The sequence below is a fragment of the Equus caballus genome, chromosome 7 (genome assembly GCF_041296265.1).
Source record: "Equus caballus isolate H_3958 breed thoroughbred chromosome 7, TB-T2T, whole genome shotgun sequence".
NCBI lineage: Eukaryota > Metazoa > Chordata > Mammalia > Perissodactyla > Equidae > Equus > Equus caballus.
Genome location: NC_091690.1, coordinates 6456224 through 6471998, shown reverse-complemented (window position 1 = coordinate 6471998; position 15775 = coordinate 6456224). Strand labels below are relative to the sequence as shown.

Below are 15775 nucleotides of genomic sequence, written 5' to 3'. Positions count from 1 at the left end.
CTTAGAGCAATAATAGCACACTGCTAGCCAATTACCAGCACACCAAGACGAAAGATGAAGCCACCCTTCCTGGGCTGTCCATTTGTCTCATGTTATTTTCATGACGGAGCCTCCACTTTAACAATGAATCCCATACCCGTGATGTGTCAGAGTCACTCGTGGAACATGTTAAAAAATGTCACTTCCAAGCTGCTATGTCAGACCTGTACCATCGGGATCTCCACAAGTGTGGACCAGAGACGAATTTTTTTGGCCGCACTTCACAGCTGACTTGAATGCAGTCAGGTTTGGAAAGCTTGTACTTCTCTGCCCTAGAAGCACTTACACAACACACGGACTCCTGAAAAGTTGTGGTAAACTGAAATTTTGTATATTGATCACATTTTAAGCCAAAATGTATTGAATTTGATAAATCCAAATACTGATGAATAAATAAAGGAGAGAATTTTTTTCTAAAAACAAAAAAAATCAACCAACCTGCGTTGACTCCTTTAGTAAAGTGAAGAAGCCTTTGTATTATCTGTTACTTTTCAATAAATTCAGATTTGAAGTCAATAGTTTGAGTGCGCCATATTTCATAATTGGTAACCTGAATTACTGGTAAGGGAATATGGGTATTTCAGTTACATCTAAAATACTGGTACACAGATACAATAACAAAGCGATTATACCAAAAAATACATCTAATTCAACATGATGAGAAAAAGCCTGGGAAACTGCCTGCCGCATTATATGATCAATGCTTGCTAAATCTGAAACTCAAAAATCACACAGCCAACTCCACCACAGTCACAGAAGACAAGCAGCTAGCTAATCACAGGGAAGGAAGGCAGAGAAAGTAACATTACTGAGCATGACATGGTACCAGCATTCTCTCAGGTAATCTCACATCTCTGAGAAGGAGGTGTCACTATTTCCTTTTTACCTAAACAAAAACAGGAATGACATGCTCTGGGTCACACAGCTCATAGCTCTAAGGTTGAAATGCCAACTCAATTTTGACTATTCCAAAGCATTCCACAATGCTTCCACAATTTAAACGATATTTTAAAACATCTAGATATTTGTGATAGTATTTGGGTTCCTTATAACTCCTATGAGTTACAAAGGCTCATGGGCCTGTGAATTTGATCAGCAGAAAACGCAGAATTACTCATAATTCATTCGTCCGTTCATTCATTCATTTCACAAAGACGTATGACATTGAGCATCTGCCATGGGTGAGATAGTGCCTGGCATGGGGACCCACATCTGAACGGCTAGTGAGGAAGACAGATGTATACAGCAGACAACTGCCCAACAGTGAGAAACGCAGTGACACAGACAGGCTCAAGGCAGCAGGGAGTGGCAAGCAGGGATGCCAGCGTCCACGTCCACCTCAGAGCACACACACTGGATCTAGAACTGTGCTTAGGGGCTACACTAACCTCTTTTCCCTCTGTGACTGCTTGTTTTGGATCATGGACACTCCTTTAAAGAATCTGTCAAGAGCTACAAAGCTTCTCCTTAGGTCTCGAAGAATGCACACACACACCAACTTCATGTACCATTTCCTGGAGTTCACTACAAGTCCCAGTGTAAGAACCCCTAATTTATAACCAGCCATGATGCCCAGAGGAAGATAGAGGAAAACACGCTGCAAAATAAGATTTTCTGGAGGAAAATCAACTACGGGCCTTGGAAAGGGGTAAATGGAAGTAACGAAACACTGCTGAGAATTTTCTCTGTGATGGGCAGTGTTCTGAGTAATTCACATTAACTCATTTAACCCTCGTAACAACCCTGTGACAATTACCCCCATGTCTCAGATGAGGAAACTAAGGCATGAGAATAACTCAACCTAAAGTCGCACAATTAGCAAAGGGCAAAACCAGGACTCTAGGCTCTAGAGTCTATGGTCTTTCCCATTATACCACGAGTGCTCGAACTTTTTGTTTTTAGGACCCTTTACACTCTTAAAAATTACTAAGGACCCACTGAGCTGTTGTTTATGTGGCCCAAATCTATCAATATTTACTGTACTAGAAATTAAAAGTGAGAAACATCAAAATATGTTAATTCATTTTAAAATAAAAATAAACCCATTATAAGTTACACAAAATATTTTTATGAAAAATAACAATTCTAAAACAAAAAGCAGTGAGAAGAGTATTGTTTTATAATTTTGCAAATGTCTGGCTTAATAGAAGACAGCTGGATTCTCATGTCTATTTCTGCTGTCAATCTACTGCTATCTGATTTTTAGTTGAAGTAGATGAAGAAAATCTGGCCTCATTCAACTATGTAGGTGGAAAAAGGAGGAGTATTTTAATAGCCATTTCAGATCATTGTGACTATTCCTCTTTGAAACTATACCAAAACTCAACAAGTGGCAATTTCTTAAGGGTAGTTGCAATGTGAAATATAAAACCGTGTCAGTGACCTTTTCATGGACACACCTCTGTATTCTATTACCTTAAAATCTACTGGTCCATCTTTCACATCGAAGGGAGCTTTCTTTACCAGTGCAGGATTTTGTAACATCACACATTAGTCATCTGGAAAAAAATGGTTCTCTGAATTATGCAAATCTTCCATACACGGAAACATTTCTAGTATGTAATATCATCAAAATCACATTTGTTAACATACCATGGATCGGAATCATCAGAAAAGTCTTCTATACATTGGGAAGCTGTCAAGCTCACAGTAGCAAATGCAAGTTTTCAAAAATTCTAATCTTCACTTGAAAGCTTGAGTTTTATTATTGGCAACAAATACCGTCCATTGTTTTTCTTGAAGTGACCAGCTTCCTTTATTCATTTTTGAGAAAGCATCTACCAAATGCCCAACTCAGAACAACCACAGATCGTCAGTTGTTCTTTCAAGGGAAAATGGTGCTCCACAAAGAAGGCCGCTGGTTAAGCTCGCGACTCGGTCACACAAGTGCTCTTCCTCAGTTTACAACAGAAGCACTTTCTGCACACTTCCCATTTCATCACACAAGACACTGAAAAGATGTACTTGAGGTTTGAGATTTAATAAAATTAATCATCTGTACTGCTTCAACAAGAACATTCTTAAGTGAAACGGCCTTTTTATAGTGTGGCCGTTGAGGAATGGACTGAGCGACCACTAGTACAGCTGGGTGCAACTGCCTTGACTCAGGCTAAGGCATCAGCAGTTTTACCCAGCATTGCTCCTGCACCATCAGTACAAATGTCAAGAGAGTGAAAAAGGTGCATATGTTTTAGTATTACTATGAAGATAGCTTTTAGGTCTCAGAAACCCCAGGGTTCTAGACCACACTTCAAGAAACACTGCTCTCCATTAGATAGCCTCTTTCATGTGGAAAGATCCAAAAGATGTAAAACTTAAGGAGAACTTTAAGATGAAAATGGCTGCAAACCAGTTATAACTAAGAATGGGTTGCCTCCCTGCGCAGGGCCAGGAAGATGCCCAGAGTCCCGGGAAACTGATGAAACTTGAAGAAGACACACAGAAGCCCTCCGAGGTAAAGCGCTGCTTGAATTCTATTTGTCAGATGAACGGACCCAGTCAACTAAGGAAAATGCATCTGCAGAGAGACAGCAGCCTCTCTAGAAAACACTTGCCCCTGAATGCATCTTCCTGCCCTTGAGCAATTTTTATCAATGGGAATACAAATCAACAATGATATTTCACTAGCACAAAGGCTCCATGAGACTACTTTTAGAAGGTGGGGAAAAAAGAAACTGTAATAACTTGCCCGGCAGGAAGTCAGGCAATCCTTGGACAAAAGGTAGGATGTGAAGACATGATGACTGACAAGAAAAGAGAATGATGCTGTCAAGCCAAAAGCCTGGAGTATTAGAAAGATTTAAAGAATAAAAAAGATAGAGGGGGAAATATGTGCTCAATAGAAAGAAAGGCTGTGCCATGCTTTTTGCTTTGCTTTGGCAAATCTCCTTCTAAAGCAGTGTAAGAATCCAGCTGTGTGAACTTGAGCACACGAGTAAACTTGTTGGTATCCATTACCTTATCAGTAAAATGGGGAGATAATAAGACCTGCTATGCAGCAGCATTATGAAGATGCAATGAGACAGCAGAAAGGGCGATACACAGTGTCCAGCACATAATAAGTGACCAATAAATTCCAGCTTCTTTTTATGAGAATGGGGAAAGGGAACAAGAACCATCGCTGCAACATTCACTTTCAAGAAAGGATCAAATCAGTGGGCTTTTTCAAAACAGTAGCAAGATGCTCAAGCTGATCAGAGATGAAGGCTTTGAGAGTTTTTTAGGTCAGACTGTTCAGCTGACTGACACATTGGACTAAAATCACATTTTCAATTTTCTAAGAATTTGGAATGAAGAAAGTCTTAAAATGCACAATTTCTCTGAAAATAAGCTTAATGCTGTGGCCCTACTATCAAAAACCAAAATAAAAGAATACATGGTTTTACCCAAAGGCTTTTCAAAGCTCCTAACTTGTCTGGCCACCTTGGCAAGCAGGTCAAGGGCTAGGTGGACCTGGAGAAGGTACCAGGACTAACCTGAATCCCCTCAGCTGCCTAGGACAGATGCCTAGATGACAGCTGTCATCTTCAGACAGGACAATAGGGTAGTTATTGGGAGCAGGGGGAGAGGCACATTTGACCTCTCTACTAAGCATTACAAATGAGAAAAAAAATATCTCCTCCTGTTGGCGCCTTTGTTCCCTAACTCTTCTTTCATTCCATCTGTGGTATAACAGGATGGAGATCTCTTCTCTGCATCTACTGTGGTGAACCCATCCCTTTCACTCACAATGGAGGAAAAACTGACCCTTTACCACCAAAAGCAGGAGAAAGCCTAGTCCTTCAGGATCATAACTGATGTGGCAATTTAAAGCCTATTTTCACCCTCCAAACAGTGAGTCTTATAATGGCCTGGCCAATAAGATGAAAAATAAAAGAAAAATGGCTGACCTCACTTCAAGGTGTACAGCTTATCAGTTGACTAGAAGACCTATTAGAACAATTTCTCTAATATCCAGTGTAACAGATGGCTGAATAATTCCTCCAAGTCTAAGATTTCAAAACTGATTTACAATAATTCTCTGAAAAAAAGTGTCTGAATCAATGTGAGCAGAACATAATGTACCATTTCTGCGGATGCTGAATCTCAGGTCTGAATCAGCACAGAGATCATCAATGTGAGCATCAGTTTCACTACTGTACCGATGAGCCTGAAGTTTTGTTTAGTGGAGACTAACAGCTGATAAACAAAATTAAGGGTCCGAGGGTTGTTTTTTTTAACTTCTTAAAGTAAAAGAGTGAACAGCAGATCACAGATTCTTCAGGCCTTTTGTCTACATGATTAAATAAGGCAGACCTCGCAAACAATGATGCATAACTAGCGCTAATTTTCCACTGTTCTTTCCAGACTGTACATCTCACTCCAATCAAAGAGAAAATCGAAAGGTGAATACAGGCACAATCTGTGCTGTCACCATAGAACATCTCTCATATAACCCTCTGACACTCCCCACCTGGTGGTTTTCCAAGGGCGCCCCTCCCTCATCTGGGAGAACCTACTGAATCTGGCCTGGCCCTTGCCATGCATGTCAGTCGCAACTCCAGCCACTTGAGCTTCCTGCATTTCCTCAAGAGCATCACGCTGCTCTTCAACAGACGGAATTCTTTAGGTCTAAAACCTGCACATTCCCATCCATGTCCAGTTCGCGGACTGACTGTCATTTTCTCCAGAGAGACCAAAAATGACACTGTATCACGAGCCGAGGATTATGATTTTTAAATTATGATTTTACTTAAAAAGGAAGAGGGCAGGAAAAAAGAAAGAGAAAGGAAATAAAGAAAAAGCAAAAGAAGAGCTTTAGAATAGGACAACGTTTACAGATCAGTACAATACTGAGTCACCCATCCTAACAGACTTAGAAAACTCAGCTGTTGGATCTACATGAGGGCCCTGAGCGATCCTTGGCTGACTGCTCTAAGAGCAATTCTTAGCGAAAAAGAGCTGATGTGAAAGGCTGCTGCTGTTTTTTAATGAGCAAAATAATCAACTGAACTGTAAATGTAATACTTTCCATGCAAGTCTTTAAGGTTACAAATGAAGTTGCGGGCATCAGACGACTAGATAACAGTGAATGAAAAGAAGTCTGCCAATTTCAACACTTTAAAAAAAAAAGGACTTTTTCAGAACTCAATCTAGAGAATATTCTATCACCTGCTTTACCGTGCTGATGACTCTATTCTGTGGGTGCTGATCAACTGCTGCCTGCCCAGTGCCCAGGGTTCTCACAGTCCGCTCTTTAAGAAATGGAAAAATGTTATCAACATAGGGCTTTCAAGTCTATCACCCAAACCACTTGCTCATAGGGCATACAAATGAATTTTTATACTAATTCTATCACCAGTTCGTACCTTCAGTTACTGTCTTTTAGAATCACAATCTTCCCAATGGATAGAAAAGCATCCTTTTAGAAGACGACTCTGGTGCTTATACAAAAAAGTGAGAGTCACTGTCAGGAAATATTTATATTATGTATATGCCTCTCTCTCCCCACCTCCAATTCAAACAACGCATCACATTAATTGATGTTTATAATGATGATATAGAACCATCACGAAAAAGTTACATAAGGCAAGAGGTGAAGGAGTCAGGGTGTGGGGACAAGGGGGATCAATCTTGCAATAAAACTGCCATCAAAAATATTTACCCTTAACTATACAGAAAATTCGCATGTCCAGAACAATGCACTCTCTAGGTGGTCCAAATGCTGAGGATTTACTGTGTGCGCTAAATTTTTTAAATTTTATCTTAATGATGATAACATGATGACAATAATGACTGTAGCTGTTTAAAACCTGGCTGCAAATTCTTCAAAACACCTACAGAAAGGTGGGTTCACCCAGTTCACCCTCACACACACACTTAAATTTAGGCAGGCTTTTAAGTCCATTGACCAATAAAGAATGACAGAAGTGACTCTACGCAGCTTCCAGGATGACATCATAAAAGGAGATGAAGTTTCTATCTTGTTGGCTGGAATACTCACATCTGGAGGCCTGAGCCACCACGTAAGAATTCTGACTAGCGCGAGGCTGTTAGAAAGCCAAGCTGCATGGAAAGGCCACTTGTAGGCACTCCATCTAGACTTAGCCTTCAAGTTATTCCAGCCCTGGTGCCAGACACGTGAATGAACAAGACTCCCGATGATCCAATCCCAAACCATGCAGTCACCCCCAGCCTCCTTCCCACCTGAAGTCCCAGGCACAGTGGAGCAGAAACAAGCCACCTGTACTGTGCCCTGCCTGAAGTCCAGACCCACAGAATCTGGAAGCATAATAATATGGCTGTTTGAAGCCACTAGGATTTGAGGCAACTTGCTACACAGCAACAGGAACTGGAACAATGAGGACAGCTCACACCAACTCTGTCAACGTGTCAGATATTGTTCTTAGCACTTTACATGTTTTAACTCCCATAATACATGTAATCCCTACAACGATCTTTTGACGTAGGTGTTCCTATTACCTCTATTTAACATATGAGGAAACTACCTAACAGAGAGGTTACTTCATTTGCCCAAGATTATAAAGCCAGTGAGTGGCACAGGTGGGAAGGGGTTCCAGGTGTCCAGCCCTGGAGTCTTAACCATTAAGCTTCACAGATGAACACATCACAATTAGCCCATTAAGTCCACCTCCCACAGTCAGACAGGACCACAGTAAGTCAGACCTCCTCAATTTAAAGAGACTTCTAGAATGAGACACGCCTACACTTCCAATAATTCCATGGTTGCATCTATGACCTCCGTATCCTCCCAAGCTCCCTGGCAGGGAACTTCTCCATACTTCTAGAAGTCATGCTATCTATAATTTAAACCCATTTCCTCTTAATCAGTTCACAGTGAAGACAGAATACTTGAAAGGCAGTTATAAACTATTTCTTGGCCTTCTCTTCTCTCAGAGTGGCATCAACCAGATCATCTGCCTTCTGTTTTCTAACATCTTACTTCATTTTGTCCCTTTTAGAATAGAATTCCACGGGAGCAAAGGACACACAGGCCCCATTTAATCCAGTTCCAGGCACATGACACACCCTCAAATGTCAGATGGAGGAAGTGCATCCTCTTATTGCATCCTCGCCAAATTCTCCACCTCAGTATGGACTCGCACAGTCCAGAGTTACTCACTCAACAGATACTTATCGAACAGTGATTGCTTCTGTATCCAAATTTTTGCCTGATTTACATTTTATCTAAAAATAAGAAATATCCTGCTCCCTAACATTCAACATGTACTTTCTTTAAGAGAAACTGAAAATATTTCAAATAAATTCAGAGTATTGGTGATAGCTGCCTAAATAAACTACTAAACTTAATACTACAAAATATGTTCACTTCATGAACAAGTGTAATTACATTTAACCCATTTGATGCCCCTCAACTAATAAAATGAGCTTAGTCACTTAATAAATGCCATTAAAATATAAATATTTGTATTTATTTCAAGCCTTTTCCTTCCAAATTCCTGAAAGTTATTTTGGAAAAAGCTGAAGGTAAGAAACTGCAGAATTTCAGAACATTTGATCTCTAAACTCAGGACAAAGATAATCCATATCTCAAAGTAGACCTTTTTAGACCTTATATTCTTATTTTTTTGGATGACTCTTTTACAGGATCAAATCTAAAAGTTAGCTAACCTAAACTTATTTATCACTTTTCACACCACCGCCACTCATTTTTTGTTTCCCAAGCCAGTCACTACGTGGGAAGGTAAGTCTGACAGAATTATATCCTTTAACAAACCTCCTGCTTAATATCTGACACCCCCATTATCTTCAAGGTTTGTGTAAATAGTTTTGTGACGCTGTTTACATTCCTTTCCCAGGTGCCTTAATTTAAGCTCATTGTGATTTCAGAAGATATTTTCTTTTATTCTTCTAGATAAAGGAACATAAAGGAACATGAGACCATTTCTCTTTTCAGAAACGAGGTTGGTGTTACACGTATTCTTCAGTGAATTTAATACTGTGCCCTACATACTGTGTCCACTGGTTTCCATAATTCTGAAAAAGCATGTTTCCTAGTATCTTTTTCTGTTTTTCCTCCTCTTTCTTCTCCCATTCCTCGAAAAAGATCCCACACTGGCAATCTTGCCTGCCCTTAGACTTTTCAACCCTTCCCACATCACCAGGATGCGCAATCAACTTGACTGCAGTGATATTTAGTGACCAGTCCCTCAGGAAACGGGGCCCTCCCAGAGAATTTCATATTCTCTTCTTTCTCAGAATCTCCCAGATAAAAGGGGCTCACTCACAAGACACTCGGTTCTCAGAGGCCCTCAGAGTACAGTTCACGTCAGGAAGGGAAAGGCCTGCCCCACACCTGCTTTCGGGGGTCACACTCCTGGGTCACACCATCCAGAGCAGCCCTTACAGCCGAGAAGCAGCAGCTGCATGTGAGATGCCTCCTTCCTCCCTGGCACAGGGCCACAGGGCGTGTGCAAAGCCCCACCTCACACAGGGGAAGCAAAGCGAGCCTGGAAGACAAGATCTATCATCTTTGTCTTGCTCCGCCTGTTCTGAGAAGGGTGGAGGAATGCAGGGAGGAAGGAGGAAAAGAAGAAGGACAGAGTAGATCAGACGAGGCTCGAGAGAACAGAAGTGGGAAGACCTGTTATGTGGCTATCAGAGTAGTCCAGGAGACAGGTAATGAGTGCTTGAAAGAGTTGTGCTGTAGAGACATGCAAAGGAAGGGAAAGTATGCAACGAGCATTTTGGAGGTCAACTGCAAGGACCTGGTGACTGACTGGATGTGGTGTGAGTAAGTTAAGGAACTTTACAGAAGACGTTCAAAGGAGGCAACAGTTCAGATGATGCAGCATGGAATGGTATGCAAGCAAGCCCAAACTGGTGAGATGAACGAGAGCCAGCCCCCTGCCTCTCATGGACAAAGGCTGGTTCAACAGGGGAACAGATCCAAGGTGGAGGAGTCCAGGCTGGCCTTAGAGCCTCTCCCGGAGAGGACCTCTTAGTGTTAATCCACCCTAGCATCCCTATTTGATTCTCCCAAGGACGAGATCCCTGGCAGAAGGCCATAAACTGAACCAAAGCCTCAAATATTCCTAGAAACAGCAGATACCTCTTGATAACAGCCTGCTAACCTGGGAAGCTCCACCCTCAGCATAACTCAGATGCCTTGCTGACCCATCTTCCAAATGAAATGAGTCTCCCAAAGTAGAAGTGGCAAAATGAAGTTCAAGCTGACAGGGTAGTCACCCTTTGATATTTTCTCTCAATCAGGTCCACATCAGACTTTCAAGGGAGAAGTGGTACATTTCACTCAAAAACATGTCCATGTCCCATCATATGAAACCCACTGATCTTGCCATCAGACAAACAGGGCTGGTATCTCTACAACAGCACTGGCCAGCAGAATTTGCTGTGTTGATGGAAATGACTATTAAGTACTTGAATTGACAGTAGACCTGAATTTTTAGTTTTATTTAATTTTAATTACTTTAAATAGCCACACGTGACTAGTGGTAAGGTGGACAGAGTAGGCTTAGAACTTAAAAAAAGACATGCGGGCCAGATCACATCTGTCCCAAGACACCAGGAAAAAAAATGTCGTGGAATTATATTTCTCTACTGCAAGGAAGCTGAGTCTCTTAAGCTCCAGCATCTGCTCAAGCTGTTTTCCAGCTCTGAGCTCTTCTTTGGTCATTACTACAACTACATATCAATGTGCCTCCAAAACATCTGTTTGGAAGGTCCTCTGAGACCTAGCCCAACTGCCCATCCACTGCAGGAACATTCTCCAAGATATCCCCGCAGATTTCTACGCAATCATTCCCAAGTTTCCCCAGCAGCAGTGACACTCAGCATCAGGAGAGGCAGTCCATGCCCAAGTCCAAGAATACTGTTTCAAAGGGAAATCGAGAACCCATAAAATCATAAAAAACTAATAGTGCACCATGCTTGCCTCTTATGTAGCCGTTTCACGTGCACTATCTCATTTAAGCCTCACAATAACCTTAGGACATAAGCATTTAGTAAACACATTTATTTTAAAGAGGTTAAGTGACTAGCCAAGGCAATATGGCTTAAATATGGTAGCTATATATCCTAACTTGGCATGTCTTCCAAGGGATGTGAGATCAAAAGACAGTGAGAGAAGGAAAAGCTGGGGTTGCAAAGGGGGAAGACACAGAAGAGTGATCAGAGAAGAGAATATAGTTATGTACATCAAATAGTAACCTTAGAAATCAATCTATTTCAATTTCAATCATTAAACACAAACAGACTAAGTTCCAAAGGGTTAAGCACCTCAGTCTCTGCCCAGTTTAAAGAGGACTACGCTCTAAAACAGTGGTTTTCAAAGTGTGGTCCCCGGACCGGCAGCATCAGCATCACTTGGACATCTGATAGAAATGCAAATTCTCAGGCCCCGTCCAAGACTTCCTAAAAGAGAAACTCTGGGGGTAGGGCCCACAGTCTGTGTCTAAATACGCCCTCTTGGTGGTTCTGATGCTCACCCCTGTTTGAGAACCACTGCTTGAGAATTGTACATTGAAGGCCCAAGCCGTTCCTCTGGGAAACAAACAAGCTTGGTCACTAAGGGAAAGGAAAGGATGCTGCGGGTTGTGAAGTTGGGGACATGTCCTGTTGACATCAGCCCTGGCTTACCACACCCCGGGTAATAAGCACCGTAAACTCTGAACTGACTCATGGCAGCAGACACACCTCCTGTCACCTCCTGTGACTGGGGCAGAGAGGAAAGTTCTTTCCTCAGAAAATCTTGGTTTATAGGTGGGAAAAAGGTATACTTTATAGGCAGTACCAGACTGTGAACACAGTATCCTAGCTTCAAACCTCATTCAATAAAATACTATTTGGTACATGACAGAGTGTTCCCACGTGTGAAAAAGTAAGCTTCTAGGAGTAAGACTGGGATTCCAGTTTCTCAGAGAAATGAGATATATGAGAATACACAGAATATTATAGAACCACTTGTCTCTCTGCTATTTTAATAATAATAATAGTAATAGTAATAATAGCAGGCATTTACTCAATGTTTTCAATGGACCCAGCAATGTGCTAAGTGCTACATATGCATTATTTCATTTCACCCTCACACATCTCCATGAGATAAGAACTATTATTGTCTCCATTTTATCCATGAGGCTTCCGCAGGTCAAGTTCCCTGAGGTTACACAGCAAGCAGGAGGCAGGACCAGAAAGCAAACCATGTCTATCTGTTTCTAAACAATCCAAAATACTATCTCCGTTTACATTTTAACACACATTCTAACTTTAAATCTATTCAACCTTATTCATGCTCTTTATGCTGAGTTTTAAGTACTTTACGTTGTTGAGTATTTAAGGTTAAAGCATTGTCATTCCTTTAATGCTGTTATGCCACATGCTGTTCAAAAAAAGTCCTCACTCACTCAGTTTACCCCAAGTCCTTCAGCAAGTGCTCAAGAATCAGGACAGCTCACAGTGAAGGATTCATGGCAATAAGGATATCCAAAAACTGGGTCAGAGGTAAGAACTAACTTTATTCCCACTATGCTCTGGCAACAGGCCCAGGGAAGACCCCTGCAACCACCTGGATCAAAGCCAGCCCTCTCTGCTCACTGCTCCCACAGCACATCAGGCTGGTCTCCGTTATGGTACTTAATGTACGTGAATGTCCACACACAGCCCCACTAATCGGTGAGCTCTTGAGACTAGCAACTAGGCCTGATTCCTCTGTGTGCTTCCAGAGCACTAAATACACAATAAACACTTAACAGACGGTTTGCAAAACAGATGGTAAGACATACAAATTCTTAGGTAACAGGGAAGTATAATTTGAATATAAGACGTAGAACGATGAGACTTTTAAAAGCAAATAGGAGAAAACCTTTGGGATGCAGGCCTAAGCAAAATGTTCTTAGATATGACACCAAAAGCACAATCCATAAAAGGAAAAAAATAATCAATAAATTGGACTTAATCAAAATTAAAAACTTTTGCCCTGCAAAAGATGCTGTTAAAAGGATGAAAAGACAAACTATATACTGAAAAAAAAATACATGGAAGCCATATATCTGACAAAGCACTCATACCTAAAATATATAAGGAACTCTCAAAGCTCAACAGTAAAAAAGTAACAATCCAGTTAGAACATGGGCAAAAGACATGAGCAGACCACCAGAGAGGATATACAGATGGCAAAGCAGCACATGAAAAGATGTTCAACATCATAAGCCATCAGGGAATGCAAGCTAAAACCACAAAGAGACTAGAACACTTATTGGAACAGCTAAAATAATAAACAAATGCTGGTGAGGAAGCAGAGAAACTGGATCTCTCATACACTGCTGGTGGCAACGTAAAATAGTACAGGCACTCTGCAAGTTTAGCAGTTTCTTAAAAAACTAAACATACACTTACCATACAAAATCCAGCAATCACACTCCTGGGCATTTACCCCAGAGAAATGAAAATATATGTCCACACAAAAACCTGTACACAAAGGTTCATAGCAACTTTGACTGTAAGAGTCAAAAACTGGAAACAACCTGAATGTCCTTCAAGAGGTGAGTGGTCAAACAAACTGTGGTACATCCATACCATGGAATACTACTCAGCAATGAAAAGGAATGAACTCTTGATAATGCAACAGCTTGGGTACATCTCATGGTATTATGCTGAGAGAATAAGCCAATCTCAAAACGTCAGTCATATGCTACATGGTTTTATTTCTGCAACATTCTCAAAATTATAGAGATGGAAAACAGATTAGTGGTTGCTATGGTTTAGAGATGGGGTAGGGGGGAGAGGAGGGTGGATGTGACTAAAGGAGTGGCACAAGGAAGATCCTCAAGGTGCTAGACTAGTTCTGTATCCTGATTGTGGTGGCTACAGAAATCTACACACATGAAAAAACTGCATAGACATATATACACAGACACAAATGTGTGCATGTAAAACTGGTGAAATCTCAATGTACTCTGTGGATTGTATCAATGTCCATTTCCTGGTTCTGCGATTGTACCATGGTTATATAAGATGTTAGAAATGGGGGAAACTGGGTGAAGAGTGCACAGGACCTCTCTACTATTTTTGCAACTTCCTATAAAGCTATAATCATTTCAAAATAAAAAGTGGGGAAAAAAAGTGAACGACAGGCATTTTACTTAAAAACAAAGCAAACAAACAAAAGAGAGGGTATATAGCCACACTACTGGCCAGTGAGGTCCCAAACACAGATTTAAACACACATAGTAGGACAATGTGACTTTATTTTTTACAAAGTTAAATTCAATTCTCCAGCGTCTTAACAGGGATGCATTTCCTAACACCTTAGAGATACTCCCCATTCCCCTCATAAAAGGAAAAAAAAATTCGAGATGTGTGGGCTCCTTTGGGATTCCAGGAGTCCCCTCCTAAGGGCCTGGAATGGATGTACCCTAAGGTTTCACAGGGACAGAAACCAAGGGCCTCACAAGTTAGAGGAGAACTCGGCATGGTGCCAACACACAAGCCCAGGCGGGGCTTCCTTCCAGCCAAAGTAGCATAATGACCTACCCACAATGGCCAAGATTAAAATTTTGCCTTTCCTCCAAGACAAAACAAAGTCAAACCAACAAAATAAAATTTGAAAAAAAAGCACTAAGCAAACAAACAAAAACTTCAACGAACTCAGACTCTTTCCAGCCAACCTTATAATCAAGCATGTCCTCTTACTTGACCTCCAAGTTACCCCATGCTTTTCAAGTATTCTATTGCCTAGTGTATTCTGGGACCTAAGAACCTACCAAAATTAATGAAAAACTAGGAGGAGAAAAATTATTCAAATCACTAGAGAATTTCCTGACCTGAGTTTCCATATGCATTTAAAATGCAGACAGCCACGACGTGGTGGGAGGGATGCTACTTCAGGAGAATTTTGCATACATATCAGAGCTACTAACAGGTCTTACAAAGTTACTTCCTTTTAATTTATTGGTCTGGAAAATCTTTCAGATTTTTACAATTTTCACTAGCAATTCCCTTGTTTCATAAGTCATTAATTTTTTTTAAAGCCTTAAGGTATAGAGTACTTTATCGTTTTCAAAGACCTTTCACAAATTACTACGAAGAAACACTGCTCTGGTACGCAGGGGCGGCACTTTTCAACAGAACTCTCACCAGCCAGGCTGTCGTCTAATTCCAATTAGTTCGGCCATGTTTCCCCCAGGCTCTGGGTCCACACTTCTCCACAGGGGTAGACATCAAAAAAAGCAGAGCTCTATCCACAGAAGCCTCCAGACTAACTGGCCACAGGCAGACACTCTCAAGTCTAATCAGCAGACTGCCTTCCCATAAAATCACTCACATTTCTGCATTCATGTGCTTTTCTCAACGACAGCACTTTAAAATCTCATTTAAACTCAAAGTCCCCCATTAGCTTCCATGAAAAGATGTATTTTTAAATGCTTTGATCTCCACATGCCCTTCAGCACATTAGTATTCTTCACCCTCCACCAGGCGCACAGAACCTAAAAGACCAAGACTTCTGTGCATTTTAAAAAGAACGGGGAGAGGGAGAGGAGTAAAAAGGGCAGCACCTTCTCTCCCTCCCGACCACCTGCGGCGTTTGTAAGGTTTCCTTATCTGTCTTAAAAAATCTATCTCACAGAAGCAAAAGCATACTCATGCGAAAACTAAACATCCTCCTCCACACACACCCCTCCCCTCACACACCCATCAGGGAGAGGAGGGGTCTCTAGAGCTTTCTCCTCTGTGTCCTACGCCTTTTCATTCTGGTCAA

The 15775-nt window shown here is 41.2% G+C and overlaps 1 protein-coding gene across 27 annotated transcripts in view; it reads right to left on the bottom strand.

Moving 5' to 3' along the window:
- Positions 1–15775, bottom strand: part of AMOTL1 (angiomotin like 1) — a 155577-nt gene that overhangs the window by 83152 nt on the left and 56650 nt on the right. For 6 of the 27 annotated variants that reach the window (XM_070272638.1, XM_070272645.1, XM_023644684.2 and 3 more), the window contains one exon: positions 2455–2537. The exons of 18 other annotated variants lie outside the window; for them this stretch is intronic. The gene's annotated coding sequence lies outside the window, so the exon portion shown is untranslated. Of the gene's footprint in view, positions 1–2454; positions 2538–2631; positions 2990–6189; positions 6273–6386; positions 6462–6682; positions 6941–15775 lie in introns of those variants that run through there. 3 more of the 27 variants (XM_070272646.1, XM_023644685.2, XM_070272644.1) reach the window with 3 other exon arrangements.